We start from the raw sequence: 14,753 nt of genomic DNA on the forward strand, positions 1-14,753 counted from the left end.
AGAGATTGTTACTTAATAAGGAAATGCATTATCTGAAGCATATTTATGTTTGTGCTCAGAGACTGCTGTGTCTAGATAACCTTATAGACCATCCCATAATAGATTATCCCTGAAATTCTTTGCAAAAAAGTCCACTACAGGCCAGTACTGCTCACTGATATGATGGCCTATACCGGAGTATGTAAAGGGGGCAGCGGTTTGTATACCTAGGGTTGGCAAATCTTGCACAGCGAGACACTTAAGCAGTGTACTGCCCCATAAACATTTTTAAATTCAATAATTAGCATTATTGCTTCCAAGCAATCAGGAATTTAATTTCTTCCAAATACGGAATTTTAGAGACTTCTATATTGCACCATTATGCAGTAAGAGTGGTAGGAGTTGGTGGCACATATCAGGGATGTCAAAGTGAGAAGAATCTCAAACTAGCTATCTACGTTCACTCACATAAGAGGTCACACCCTTGTATGTCACGAAACAAGGTAAGTGTCATAACAATCCAAAACTAGGAGTCACTAAATGATATGAATAGGCAGCTTTAAAACAAACAAAAGGAAGTTTTTTCCCCGCACAACGCACAGTCAACCTGTGAAATTCCTTGCCAGAGGATGTTGTGAAGGCCAAGACTATAACAGGGTTCAAAAATAAACTAGATAAGTTCATGGAGGATAGGTCCACCAATGACTATTCACCAGGATGGGCAGGGATGGTGTCCCTAGCCTCTGTTTACCAGCAGGTGGGAATGGGTGACAGAGGATGGATCACTTGAATGATTACCTGTTCTGTTCATTCCCTCTGAGGCACTTAGTCCTGCTATGAGTGCAGGGGGCTGGACTAGATGACCTCTCAAGGTCCCTTCCAGTTCTATGATTCTATGAAAAAGGATGACACATCTGCAACCCTGCCCCGAGTTTTGGACAGGCAGTTTCCCTCCTGAGGCTCACTTGCATATCAGTTTTAGAGAGTTAAAAGAAAACTGGAATCAGTTTGTTTATCCAACGGGGGTGAAGGCTTGAGAGATGATTGCATATTTCTCAGTCTATTCATGCTTTGTTTCTCTGGAAATTTCATAGGGCTGAGCTGACATAACTGGATAAAATTTTCCTTTACATACGCAATAGCGAAGGAAGATTCTGCCTGCATGTTACAAATGAAAGTACTATAGTCAAGGTATAAAGGGGTGCATTCACCTCTCACAAGCACCCCCTGGCCAAGTGCTTGTGCCTGCACGCTCTGTTTCTGGTGGATCTTCGGTAACTCAGGCCTCTAGCTGAGTCACTCAGTCTGTCTGTGTGATAAAATCAAACCCCTTCCAAGATATACGTCCAACAGGTGGCCTATCTCAGCACCTTTAGCAAGGTCCATCGATCTGCAGCTCTATCTGTGGGCTTTCTCCTCAGTCAGTCCAGCAGGGCATATCACAGTACCCTGGTTCAAACTGTCTTTCACTCCCTTCTGAGCTCTTTCAAGTTGTCCCTGCTATTTATGCAGGCCCAGCCCTTGTGTGTGTTCACCACCCCCAGAGCTCCGTCCCGGGAGACTCTTCACCACACTGGGCCTTTTTGGCACCAGCTCTTCAGCTGGGCCACTAAAAGAGTTCAGTTCCTCTTCTGGTATATATCAAAGTCTAGGCCACTTTCCCAGTGGCTTTCCCTCTACTCCAGGTCCCAGCCCAGGGACTCTATACATAGCAGCCATCCACCATGTCCCTTTAAATAAACTGCATTGTTACTACAATTCCCTGGGCCATTTCCCCATGGCTCCAGCACATTCATCACCCTTCCCTCTGGGCCCTGTCCTGCTGGAGCGCCAGCTGCCAGCCAGGCACACCACCCACTCTCCTACAGATCTAACAAGAAACTGAATAGTCTGGTCCCTGCAGCTCTTTTTCTATTAGCCTGCTAGGTTCTGATTGGCTGCATCCCGCACAGCCACTCTAGGCTGTTTGGAGGCCCTCTCTACTGGCCTTTACTGGGGGAGGGTGTGGCAGGGCCTCAAGGCCTTCAGCAGGGGGCCTCCAGACCTAGTCCACCCCATCACACAAGGCCACACAGAACCAGCAATAATTTTGATTTGCCCTCTGCTGTGTCTGGTGCTGAACTCTGTGGCTAACAAAGTTCTGCAGCTGCACAAAACAGGCAAGCTTTCTTAACCACTGAATTAGACTTCAGTGTCTAACATGCATGCCAGTCTGCTGTACTGTTTGCTATTTAATTCAGTGCTATGTCCAGCTGATAATGCTAAGCCATTTCTTTCATTTCATCACTGAGAGCTCAGTTTGTGGTAGGAGTCAGGGTTGCAGCACTTAGGGAAGAATTTATGTAGCCACTAGGAGGAAGCTTTCTTCCTACCAGAGAGTTCGGCAGCTTGAATGGTCAAGACGGTTGTCCATAGGGGAGGGGCTGTCAAAAAAAAGGAGCCTCTCCTCTCTGCCCCACTGGCTATGGAGGACAGTAGTGATGTGTTGGCTCCTAGCCACTCATTCTCTCCCTCTGGCAGGGTAGGAGTCCCTGTCGATCTTTCTCCCCATGGCTTCCTCCATCCTCTGCTGTGATTTCCTAATTCCTCCCACAGGTCAGTTGTCTCAAAATGTGACTGAATGAGGAGCAATGGTGAGGTCAGCACTCTGCACCCACTGCTAATGCCTTAGCTCGCTCTGGCAGAGCTGGGGGGAGGGAAAATGGGTCCTGTGAGCTCAGGCAGACCACTGACCAACAAGCTTCTTATAATCTGCCCAGCAGAGAGAGCACATCACATTCCAGGGCAAGGAAAAAACTTTCTGTAGATCCCTATGCAGAGTGGCTACAGGATCACAAGCAGCACTGATCCCTGTTTATCCCTGTTCACTGCTGTAGGGATGTGCAGCACTCTGGAGAGGGTCACAAATCTGCAGGATACTCTTGAGAGCTGCACGTTGTAGCTGGACGTCTAAATGAGCTGGTAAATGTGAAGTGCATTTAGCCAGACCACTTCTTCCTGCCTGCCCGTGTGCAGATGTTGTTAGCATTAATTTCTGCTCAGAGTTTTTGATTCTACTTTTCCTGATGGTATAATGCCTCACAGTGTTATATTTTATGGTCCCACCCACTTCTGATCAATCCCCATCTCTGTTTTGTCACTCTCCCACTGCAAACCTGGACACACTGCACCAGCAGAGCTGAATGTGCTGTGGAAGTTGATGCCACACCCTTAAGCAGGTAAGTGACACCAAGGTTTAAAAATCTGTAATGTGGGGGTCCAGTTAATGACAACTGTAATTTCTCATGATTTTTGCTGGTAACCGCATTGCTAAGTGAGAGGCCAGTAGAGCAGCCCAACCAGAGACTAAGAAGGAAAACCTCTAACCTGGATCAGCTAATAAAATAAAATGATAATAAAAAAAGAACAATAGGGTCTAAAATCTGCCATTTAAAAAAGAGCGTCTGACTGTGTAATCAATATTGAAGCAAGTTAGAAGCTTCTGCTTGGCTATCTGAGTGAAAAATTATGTGAGTTCTAACAAGCTCCCAGTCCTCACTTTTCAGCTCAGTGATGCCAATGGGAATTCATTTTAGTGTTCAACACATTTCACCCACTGGGGCCAAAACTCACTCCAGGGCAATCCCTGCAGGCTGCTCATGTGCTCTGTGGGGAGCACTTTGCAAAGTCAGCACCTGTGCTCAAAACTGCAGAAAAGGGTAAGACAGGTGGAAGATCTGGGTGCAGTGGAAGCCAGGGAAAAACATCCCTTGCCCCTCTGTGGGGGTGTACATGCCCCACACTGGAGACAAAGGTGATAAACCCACACTCTGGGCAGAGGACGCCATGCCCCCTTGCTCCTGCCGGGCATGCTCCAACTTGAGCAGCATTGTAAAAAGGAGTAGCCCAGCTCAGTCTGGGCTGACCATTGAGGTGGAAGGATGCCCATTGCAGATGCCTATCTGGGAGCTGCTGGAGCCCGAGACCAGGGAGGCCAAGCCTGCCAGGGTCTGGACAGACACTTGGCTACTGGTGAACACCCAGGGGACATTGGAACTGCTGGGAGCTTCACAGGCCAGAGCCCCAGGAGACCACGCCACTGGAAGACATGTTAGGAAGTAGCCTGGGAGACTAGACAAGGATTCAGTTGGAGGACTGGGAACTAAGTCAGTGTGTTTTGGTCACGAGACACGAGAAGTCATTCTTCCGCTCTACTCTGCGCTGGTTAGGCCTCAACTGGAGGTTATGTCCAGTTCTGGGCACCGCATTTCAGGAAAGATGTGGAGAAATTGGAGAGGGTCCAGAGAAGAGCAACAAGAATGATTAAAGGTCTTGAGAACATGACCTATGAAGAAAGGCTGAAAGAATTGGGTTTATTTAGTTTGGAAAAGAGAAGACTGAGAGGGGACATGATAGCAATTTTCAGGTATCTAAAAGGGTGTCATCAGGAGGAGGGAGAAAACTTGTTCACCTTAGCCTCTAGTGATAGAACAAGAAGCAATGGGCTTAAACTGCAGCAAGGGAGATTTAGGTTGGACATTAGGAAAAAGTTCCTAACTGTCAGGGTAATTAAACACTGGAATAAATTGCCTAGGGAGGTTGTGGAATCTCTATCTCTGGAGATATTTAAGAGTAGGTTAGATAAATGTCTGTCAGGGATGGTCTAGACAGTATTTGGTCCTGCCATGAGGGCAGGAGACTGGACTCGATGACCTCTCGAGGTCCCTTCCAGTCCTGGAGTCTATGAATCTAGGAATCTATGGTCGGATCCCTGCTGACCCAGAAGCGAGTACACTCACTGCTGACAGGGCCCTGGGCTGGGACCTGGTGGAGTAGCGAGGGCCTCTGTCTCCCTACCCTAGCTACTCTCCCCCCTCCCCCACCAGGTGGTGGCCCATCCCCTCACTGGCCATCAGGCTGCATCACCCTATGACAGAGGGCAGGCATGTGGACTCTGGCAGTTGGGCCACACAGCCTTGTAAGGGAGGGCAACTGTATTGATTCTGGCCACTAGGCCAACTGCCCTGAGGCTAAGGGTGGTCAGGTGGACTCAGGCCATGGGGTTTCAACGCCCTTTTCCCCCCTCCAAGGGGGACAGGGTGTACTTGCCCCATGACACCCTCCTGCTACCAAAAACTCATATGAAGAGGCTTCCAGCTTATGGAACCAGACAGCCTTCTGCTTTAAAGAGCTCAATTTTCAGAGGGCAGGTAACTCTGCCCTTTCTGAAACTCCAGCACCTTTAACGCAACCCAAGTCAGGGGCCCAGAATTGCTGATTATTGGAATATCTTGGCCTGGGGCTCCTGGAGCTCCTTGACACCATGTGCTAAAGCTGCCCATACTGATGCTACCAGTTTCACAATGAATATCTTTTAAAACGAGACTTTAATCAACTAAACTTTAAACCTGAGCGCTGGATCTCAGCCTTGGGAGTTCAGTGAAATGGGTCATTTCCTACTCCTTCTTCCTGATTTTATGCTATGAAGAGGAAAAGTCACCATAAGACTTTATAAAACCAGGTGAATCTCCCTTTAGCATGTCATTATCCAGAAACCCTTTGTCCAAATCACCTCAGTGTATCCAATTGTTTTGTGCATCAGCATACTAATTCTGAGGCCAATTTGACATTGTGATTTTTAAGAGAATGGGAGAAAAAAAAGAGTCAGACTCTGGCTCATAATGGAAATCGAACTGCAACCTTAACTCTGCAATGCCTGCTGTCACTCCACAATGAGTCTCACACACTTTCTAGTGTTATTTAATGCAGGGAATCCCCTTTTAAAGTCAACTGTAAAAATAGTAAAAAGCAAAACCTACTGGTCAGATAAACGTAGGGAGGCAGTTCAAACTAATGACTAGAGAATAAAGCATGTTCAATAAGGCCAGAAAGTGAAACTGAATATGTGACTACGTGCAAACAGATAAACAATTTAAAGGTCTCTGATTCATATGTTAAAGCCAGTTCTGGGGTCACAACCCCCTCTAATTAAAAACAACATCACAAAAAGTCCTACTGAAATGTGCTTTATACTGGCACCAGCCATTTCAGAACTTGCTATTGTAGTACTTTTAAAATCAATTTTATTATTTAGAACAGCAAAGCTGTTCCACCCCACCTTTAAAATATATTCTGACTCTCACACGACTTGTCAGAGACAGCTGCCTTCCCCCACATTCCAGCCAAAAATAATAACAGAACAGAGCGGTTTGGAGGAGACTTAATCTAATCTTCATTGCTTCAGTTTTAAAATATCCTGCTTGGTTTAGGGTTTCTTGTTACATGGAGGGATGTGTTTTTAGTGAGATAGATCTTAGCTGAAAGGCCCTTCATAGAAGCTTCATGTAACTAGAAACCATGGAAGGCCAACTCTGCTGCAACCTAAACAAAAGCCTCCAGGAGACATAGCTTTAAGCAAACTGCACTGAAGTTGAACTTTTACAACCGTTGGTGTTAATGCCACTGGGGTTTTGTTTAATTTAAACTCTGCACCAAACCTGGATCTCAGCTACTCCAGAGTCTCTCTGGTATAATCTAAAATACTTAAAAAAAAAAAAAACCAAAAAAAAACTCTAGTTACTCTGGATTTGCCCTGGTGGAAAGGGGACCAGACTCTGGCTGGTGTGCTAATACATGAAACCAGTGTTTTCTAGGCCTTCAGCTAGATGACCTAATGCACTGACACACTTAGTAAGAAAGGACTCTCAGTCCTCCATATGAAACAGAACACAAGGGGATAAAGAAAGCAAAATGCAGGGGGCTCCTCTGCACCACTTTTGAAAACTCAGGATTGAAGGTCTGAAGTGAGACTTCAGGGACAGCACCAGAGCAGTAAATTCAGTTCTTCCAGAGATTTCCACAAATGCTTCCCATTCACACTTGCTAACACAGGCTTGCAGGCGAAAGGGCAAGATTTTGAATATTGCATCATTATAATATTCTAGGTCAATTCAACTGGTATGTAACATACTGAATAAGCCCCATGATCAACACAGTTGTGAATCCAGGGCCAGCACCTAAAGCAACCATCATTAGTAATTACCTGCCAAGGGCCCTGTGTGCACAGAATTGTCAAATCGATTTTAAAAGGTTCATTTCAAAACAGAATCCAGAGAGTCTGGAGCTGAGGTCCTTAGCCCCAGCACTGCCCGAACAATGGAAACAGGGAACCAACACTCAAAAAAAGAATTGTCCTGTAGCCCATCGCTGGCCCTGTCTCACACTCACGCTCTCTCCTGTACACAAGGTGACATATTTTGACAACTTTGCTCTCAGCAAAGCACTGCAGCCCCTCACAAGGTTCAATCTGCAGGAAGCCAGCAAAAAGCTCTTGAGCAAGCCAGGCAAAGGGCAAGTCTATCGGTGGGTTTGATTTTGCGGACTTTCCATATCCCTTTTCCTGTCTTTCTCCAGTTCCTCTTCCTTGAACCTGCTCTGCATTTAATTTAATCCACACACTTTCCATCCTGTCCCAGGCACATCCCTTCTGGCTCTGAACCTCCAGCCACTGCATCGCTCACTTAAACATCTCTCAGCAGCCCCGTGCATCACAGCGTGGAAAAGAAATCGCTACTGCACTGCTGCTCGGCCCCTTTCACTTGAGACACAGCCCGAGAGGGTCATTCAAAAACCCAGGCTAGGCTGAAACGTCGGGGAGATAAAGCTTCTGAGAAGCAGAAAGCTGTTTTGAAAAGGCAAAGGTGTGTTTAGTAGAAGGACACTTGATCTCATCTATTCTCGCCTTAGCCCCGTTTGCGGAAGATTCTTCTTCTCAGCCCATACAGATTAGCAAAACCGAAGCCATGATTAAAGTTTAATGTATCCCCCCCGCCCCCATTCACGTTGTTTGTTCGCTCTTGGCGTTCCCTAGTCGCACACCACAACTGAACTGCCCTCTCTCCCCTTTGGTCCTAAGCACTTTCAAACCCAACGCGTAGGCTCCAGCGCTATTGGCCCGGAACCGGCACAGCACCAGACTGGACACACTCCGTGCCAAAGCCGGCACAGTCCCACCCTCTCCTGACGGCCGCGGAAGTGATCATGCCTGTCGGATCTGCTACTCCCAGGCCAGAGGTTCTCCCGATCCCATCAGCGGCTCACACCTGATGTGCTGGGACATTCCCCGCAGGCGGGTCAGTTACAGCCAAACACCGCGTGGGCAGGGCCTCGCACTCACCGCGTAACCGGCTGCGGTGGGTGTGACAGGCGGGCAAGGCCCGCGCAGGGCAGCAGCCGCTCCCGTGCCAGGGGAGGGTCCGATCCGTGCAGCCGAGCGCTCCGGTACGAAGAGCAGGCTCCGAATAACCCGCTGACCGGCGCGTTTCTGGGGGAGCCGGGAGTGGGCGCGGACACTAGGCCGAGCTTTGCCCTCACTCCCCCAGGAGAATGGGATCGGGCCCAGGGCGCTCGCCCTTCCCGCACTAACGCGGCTGCTGCCCCGGGTTTTCACTCACCCTTCGGTTTTGCGGCGCGCACCCGGCGCCAGGCCAGACAGCGGCCGGGACAGAGCTCCAAGCCAAAGGCTCCGAGTCCCTCCCCACCGAGCCGGCGCTGCGGGCACAGCAGGGTCCGGGGAGGGCACAGCGGGCAGCCACAGCCGCTGGTCCGCAGCGCGTAGCACCAGCCTGGCTCAGCTCAGCACAGCTGGAGCCGAGAGCCCCAAGCGACACTGGCCGGACTGCGAGCCGCGCCTGGCGGAGCTTCCTCCTCTCGCCCACACAGAGACCAGCGTCCCCGCAGGGCACGGCCCGGGCCCCCCGCCTGGGCCGCCCAGCACCCAGCCCGCAGCAGCCCCGCAAGAGGCGCTGCTCCCCGCCTGCCCCGCTCACACGGCGCCCCAGGCACCGCCAGCCCCACGCCCGGGGCTCCGCACAGCGCCCGCCGGCGGGATCGGCCCCGCGGTGCCGGGGCAGCTCGCAGGAGGCTCGCCAAGGGAGACCATCGCAGTGGAGCGCCGGAGCTCCCCGGCCAGCCCCTACACGCGGCGCTCATCAGCCCGGCTCCCGCGGGCTCTGGCTTGCGGCGAGCCCCGAGCAGCCGCCGTGCGGGCGAGTCCGGATCTCCCTGCCCGCCGTGCTGCTGAGCCCCGCCAGTCTCCGAGGAGCACCGGGCTTCGGCCGCAGCGATTATCCTCGGCTCCCGGCCCAGCTCTGGGCAGCCTCGCCCGCTGGAGCCAGGATCCCGCTGCTGGGGCTGATCCGGGCACCACCCGGTCCCCTTCCCTCCCGTGAGTGAGCGGCGCTACCGGGGGCAACGGGGCCGGCCCCGGGGCGCGGGTGACTAGGGCAGGAGAGCAGAGCCGCGGGCAGCCGAGACGCGCCAGCCTAGGGGCTGCCCAGTCTACAGCGAGCGGCGGCTGAGCCGCCCGGGGAGAACAGCGGACTCGGCCCAGTTCCTGTCCGGTCCCCGGGCTCTTCCCTCCCGGACCGCACTAACCCTTGCAGGCCGCCGGCGCAGGAGCTCCGGATCCACAGCGGGGTAATACTGGGAGCGCAGCGCGGCGGGGCTGCCCCGAAACCCTCCTCTCAGCCCGCTCCCGCAACCCGCACAAACTCCGCACCCTCGGGCTCCGAGCTGCGGCTCCGGGCAGCCCATCCTCCATCGCCCGGTTGCCAGGCCAGGGTTCGGAGCTGCACCTCCCGCAGCCTGCTCTCCGCATGGCCAGCCGGCCCCCAGCACCGCCGCTCCGCCAGGCACTGCCCCGCCGCCACTCCCCAGCCTGGCCCGCGAAGGGAGCCGGGCCCCACGCCGCAGCCTGCCCAGCTGCCGGCAGCGAAACCCGGCCCGGAGCTTCCTGCAGCCAGGGGGAGGGAGTCAAGCGCAGAAACAGCCGGTCCTGCCCTCTGCCCCTCAGCCAGCGAGCGCTCCTGCCCCGCGCCTCCCCCGCCCGCACCTCCTGCCTCTCCGCACCCCCTGCAACTCCAGCCCCCTCCGACCTCGCACCCCCTGCCCTCCACCGCTCACCGACCCCGCACCCCATGCCCCTCCAGCCCCCTTCGATCCCGCACCCAATGCCCCTCCGCACCCCTGCAACTCCAGCCCCCCTCCGACTCCGCACCCCTGCCCTCCACCGCTCACCGACCCCGCACCCCCTGCCCCTCCAGCCCCCTTCGATCCCGCACCCCCTGTCCTCCAGCGACCCCGCACCCAATGCCCCTCCGCACCCCCTGCAACTCCAGTCCCCCTCCGACCCCGCACCCCCTGCCCTCCTCCGCTCACCGACCCCGCACCCCTGCCCCTCCAGCCCCGCACCCCCTGCCCTCCACCGCTCACCGACCCAGCACCCCCTGCCCCTCCAGTGCCCTCCAACCCCACATCCCCGGCCTCTCCAGCCCCCTCCGATCCCGGACCCCCTGTCCAGCACCGCTCACCTACCCCGCCGCACCCCCTGCCCCTCGAGCCCGGGCTGACCTCGCACTCCCTGCCCCCAGCCAGACCGCACCCGTCTTCTGCCCCTGCACAGCCCCCGCCAGCCCCACATGCGGGGTTACCCATCCCCGCCCCCCGCCCGTGCCTGCCCCGCAGCGCCTCTGCCCAGCCTCGCAGCGCGGCCGGCTCCCTCGCTAGCATCCCCTGCCCGCAGCCCGGTCTCTGCCCGCCCCTGGGTGCGCGCTGGCCGCGCTGAATGACAGCTTACCTGCACGCCAATCTTCATCACACTGACACCGGCCGGGCCGCGCAGCCTATACTCACCGCCCGCCGCCGCGCGTCACGGCCACGCCCCCGCCCCCGCCCCGCGCCGGCTCCCGCCTGGCTCCCTCTAGCGGGCCGGCCTGGGCCGCGTGCTCCGAGCAGCGCCCGATCTGCGCTATCCCGTGCCGAGCCGGGCCAGCCCGGTCCCTCTTCTCCCGGGGCTCTCAGCTCCCGCACTCCCCGGCCGCGTTGGGAGACCCCCAGGGGTGGGACTGGAAAACGCGGTAGCAGCGGGGCAGTGCGGTGCTAGGAGCTCCAGCTCCCCCGACGCCTTTTGTTTGGTGTCCTATTAACGCCTTTCAAAGGGGATTTTAAAAATCTCATCCCGACCGCCCTAGATGTGGGTGAGCAGGAACCATGTGTACAGCGAGGGAACCGAACTGTAAACCCTGGATATAATGGAAAACCACAGGTGCTGGAACTATGGGTCCAGCACCCCCTGGCTTGAAGTGGTTTCTGTCATATCCAGGGGTTACAGTTTGGTTCCATGGCTCTCAGCACCCCTACTGTACACATTGTTCCAAGGCCAGGCCCTGATGGAAACCACTTTAAGCAAGGCTGTGCAGCTGCACCCCTAGTTATTGTTAATGCTTTCCCTCCCCTACCCTAGATTTCAGGTTTGACCCCATGCCCCCCACCCTCCCTCGCTTTACTGACAGGAAGTGTATTATTTTACACTCTGCTGCATGCAAAATCATATATCGGAATTGTAAAAGAGAGATCAGTCCCTTAAAAACTGCAGAAGGGAGATGCTAAATTATCTCTTCTGCCTTTCCTTTAAACAAAATTATTCCAGGATTTGCTCCTCCAAGAAGCAACAAAAATAGATAAACTAGAGAGTTTTATTCACAGGTCAAAGGTGTTAATTTCAGAAGTGTTACTGATTGTTTGTGAAGTCTGTGAAATAGAGAGAGGCATCAATGATAGTTATTTTTAAAACAATAACAAAACTGACACAAATCCTGTGTAAAGTAATGCGGAGGTTGCAATAGGGATGTTTTTTAATAAATACAAAATCCCCTCACCCCCCACTAGTAGTGCTGACTGAATAATAATATCTATCACATTATTTATTTGAACGATTTTGCAGCTTTTTAATTAAATTATTTAACAAATATTTGTTTCCCACTATTTACCCAGGCCTGGTAAATATCAAAGAAGAAATACTGCTCTTGGTTACAAATGCATGAACTTCTTAGATTCAGTGTGAACTGCATGTCCATAGAATTTGACCCCTGTATCTACAGAGGGCATGAGTGCCTTACACTTGGGGTAGTCATTTATGCTTCTGCAAAGTAGATGTAAAACACTGCCATCAACAAGGGTCTGCGGAAGATTCTGATTTGGTTAGTTGTTTTGTACAGGTGCAAGTGACTGCACAAGATTCCAGGCAAGAAGTCAGGGCTTAGGTAGCTTTTTCTATATTTTTATGTGGCATTGAAGGATTGTTAGCATACCTTGAATTTGGACAGACTGCAAAAGATTATTTTGATTCCACTTCCCCCTAACTCTTATTAGAAAATGTAAATGTTTCTCTCAGGATTTTCTATGATATGCCAATATAGAACCAGAGATTTGAGATCCTCTGAAAAGTAAAGCATTGAGTCCTCTTTTCATTAATATAAAACTGAACTACTTTGTCTACCTGAGGAATATAGTTCTAAATTAATTTTGGGTGCTATTTTTTTCTAAACCAGCAGTCAAAGAAATAAATGATAAAACCAGCATCCAAAGAAAGGTACAGTATACACAGGGTATGCACGGGTTATGACTACACTGCAGTTAAACACCCCTTGCTGACCTGTCAACTGACTCAAGCTTCTGCTATGGGGTTATAAAATTGCAGCGTAGACAGCCTGAATGCAAGCTCTAGGCCTTTCCTCTCACAACATCTTCTCCTCACACAAATCCACACTTTGTATTTTTGTCTGGCTCACCTTAATTGTGGCTTGATCTTTCATTTCTTGTACCCAAAACTCACATTGCTGTCTCAAATTCCTGATCTTTTTAGAGACAATGTACTTAGAGTGATGTCAACATACTTAAAGGGGCAATGCGCATCACTCTCTCTCTCCCACACACAGACTGTGTCTCTCTGTCTGCCATGCTGTCTCCCCTCCTTCCATTCGTGATGCCTTGTTGTGTGTGAGGCTACATTAACAACTTGTTAACCCTTGAGGGCTCAGCCGAATGCTAGTTCATCATTTAGCAGTAAGGCATTCCCTGGGCAATATCCCACCCTCTTCCACCCTCTAACTTCACCACCTCAACCAGCTTCACAATCATCATTGCTGTGTACAGTATTAAATTGTTTGTTTAAAACTTATACTTTGTCATTTTTTGTCTGGTGAAAAAAATTTCCCTGGAACCTAACCCCCCCCCCCGCATTTACATTAATTCTTATGGGGAAATTGGATTCACTTAGCATTGTTTCATTTAAAATCACATTTTTCAGGAACATAATTACAATGTTAAGCGAGTAGTTACTGTATTCTCAAATAGTTCAGAAGGATTGCAGGCAGAGCTAGACGTTGCCTATAAATTAAGGTTGCCTAACATCTTCCATTGTAAGAACGTTTTTCAGTTGCTGTTAACTTTGCCAGATTTTAACCATTCAGGCTGCAATGTTCCTCATGTAGAAAAAAGTTTTAGCTAAAATGGTTCAACTGTTTGCAGGAATGATATGAGGGAAGAATACAGTGTTTTGGCCATGTTACAAAGTCTTAAAGCCATTTAGATGCCACATGAGAGAATTCCATTTAAAAATAAACATAGGAAATTATATTAAAAGGACATTAAGGATGCAAAGTCAAACACTCAGAATGTAGGAAATGCAAAATTAAAGTTGCCTGTGCAACTTTAATTCAGCTCCCTTGCACACGTGCATTATGATATAGTCTTTAATTACATGATCTCAGAGTATTTTTTCCAAAGGACCCCTACCTCAGTCAGTGTACAAGTTGTACAGTGCTCTGGGAGCAAATCAGGATTGGACAGTCAAGGAGGCTGTTGTTTATAGGACCTCTGCCCAGTGTTGCTGACTTACCAAGTGGCTGGGGGCTGCTCCACCCCCACTCTGCCCCAGGCCTCCCCCCCACTCCACCCCTTCCTCCATGCTCCTACCCCGGCTACAAGAGAAGTCAATGGGAGCTGGGCTTTGAACATATAAAGTGCTACATACGCTGAAGAATCAGGTCATAGGTGTCTCAAGTTGGGCACCTAAAATTGCTGGATATTTTTCACAGTTTTGGTCTCAATCTCTCTGTGACTCAGTTACCCATCTGTAAAATGGGGTACTATCACCTTTCTTCACAAGGGGGTTGAGAAGATAATTTATTAATGTTTGTGAAGCACTCATATCAGTGATAAACCTCATAAAAATCCCACGAGGATATTAATTTTGCAATCAGTGCAGGGTTTGATTGGTGCGCAGTAAGTAAGTCCTGGGGCCACAGATTGAAAGATGAGGATAAAAACGACTGAATAACTACTCATTTAGTGAGCACTGTCCATTCTGTGCATTGAATGAGGCAGGCATCCTGTGGGAAAAACATTATGTGATTCTATAATTAAAAACTGTACCATAATGCGTGTGCACAGGGGGACCAAATTAAGGTTGCACAGGCAAACTGAATTCTGGTATTTGCTAACTTTTGAGTGTTTGACTTTGGAAACCTCAGCATTCTTTTACCATAGATTTTTGTGCATACTTATATATAAACTAGGGGCCCTCCCTGCCCCAGATCAAGTAACAATATTAATGATTTGGGCTCAATAAAACATTCCCTATGCACTTGCAAACACCAAATTATATCTCAGGGCTGTCAAATGGTTTTTAAAAAATCATTATTAATCACAAGATTTAAAAAATTGTTGCAATTAATTACAGTTTTAGCCACACCATTAAACAATAATACAATACCGATTTAAATTTATTATAAATATTTTGGATGTTTTTCAACATTTTCAAATATATTGATTTCAATTACAAACAGAATACAAAGTGTACAGTGCTCACTTTATATTATTATTTTTCATTACAAATATTTGTACTGTGAAAAAGCTAAAGAAAAGATAGTATTTTTCAATTCACCTGATATGAG

The 14,753-nt window shown here is 50.3% G+C and overlaps 1 protein-coding gene across 5 annotated transcripts in view; it reads right to left on the reverse strand.

The window, feature by feature from the left end:
- LOC115637298 (homeobox protein PKNOX2-like) overlaps window positions 1–10,650 on the reverse strand; it is a 504,816-nt gene extending 494,166 nt beyond the window's left edge. For 3 of the 5 annotated variants that reach the window (XM_030538443.1, XM_030538437.1, XM_030538441.1), the window contains exon 1: window positions 9,394–9,596. The gene's annotated coding sequence lies outside the window, so the exon portion shown is untranslated. Of the gene's footprint in view, window positions 1–9,393; window positions 9,597–10,594 lie in introns of those variants that run through there. The other 2 variants (XM_030538438.1, XM_030538440.1) reach the window with 2 other exon arrangements.
- Window positions 10,651–14,753: the final 4,103 nt, after the last annotated feature.

The sequence above is a fragment of the Gopherus evgoodei genome, chromosome 19 (assembly GCF_007399415.2).
Source record: "Gopherus evgoodei ecotype Sinaloan lineage chromosome 19, rGopEvg1_v1.p, whole genome shotgun sequence".
NCBI lineage: Eukaryota > Metazoa > Chordata > Testudines > Testudinidae > Gopherus > Gopherus evgoodei.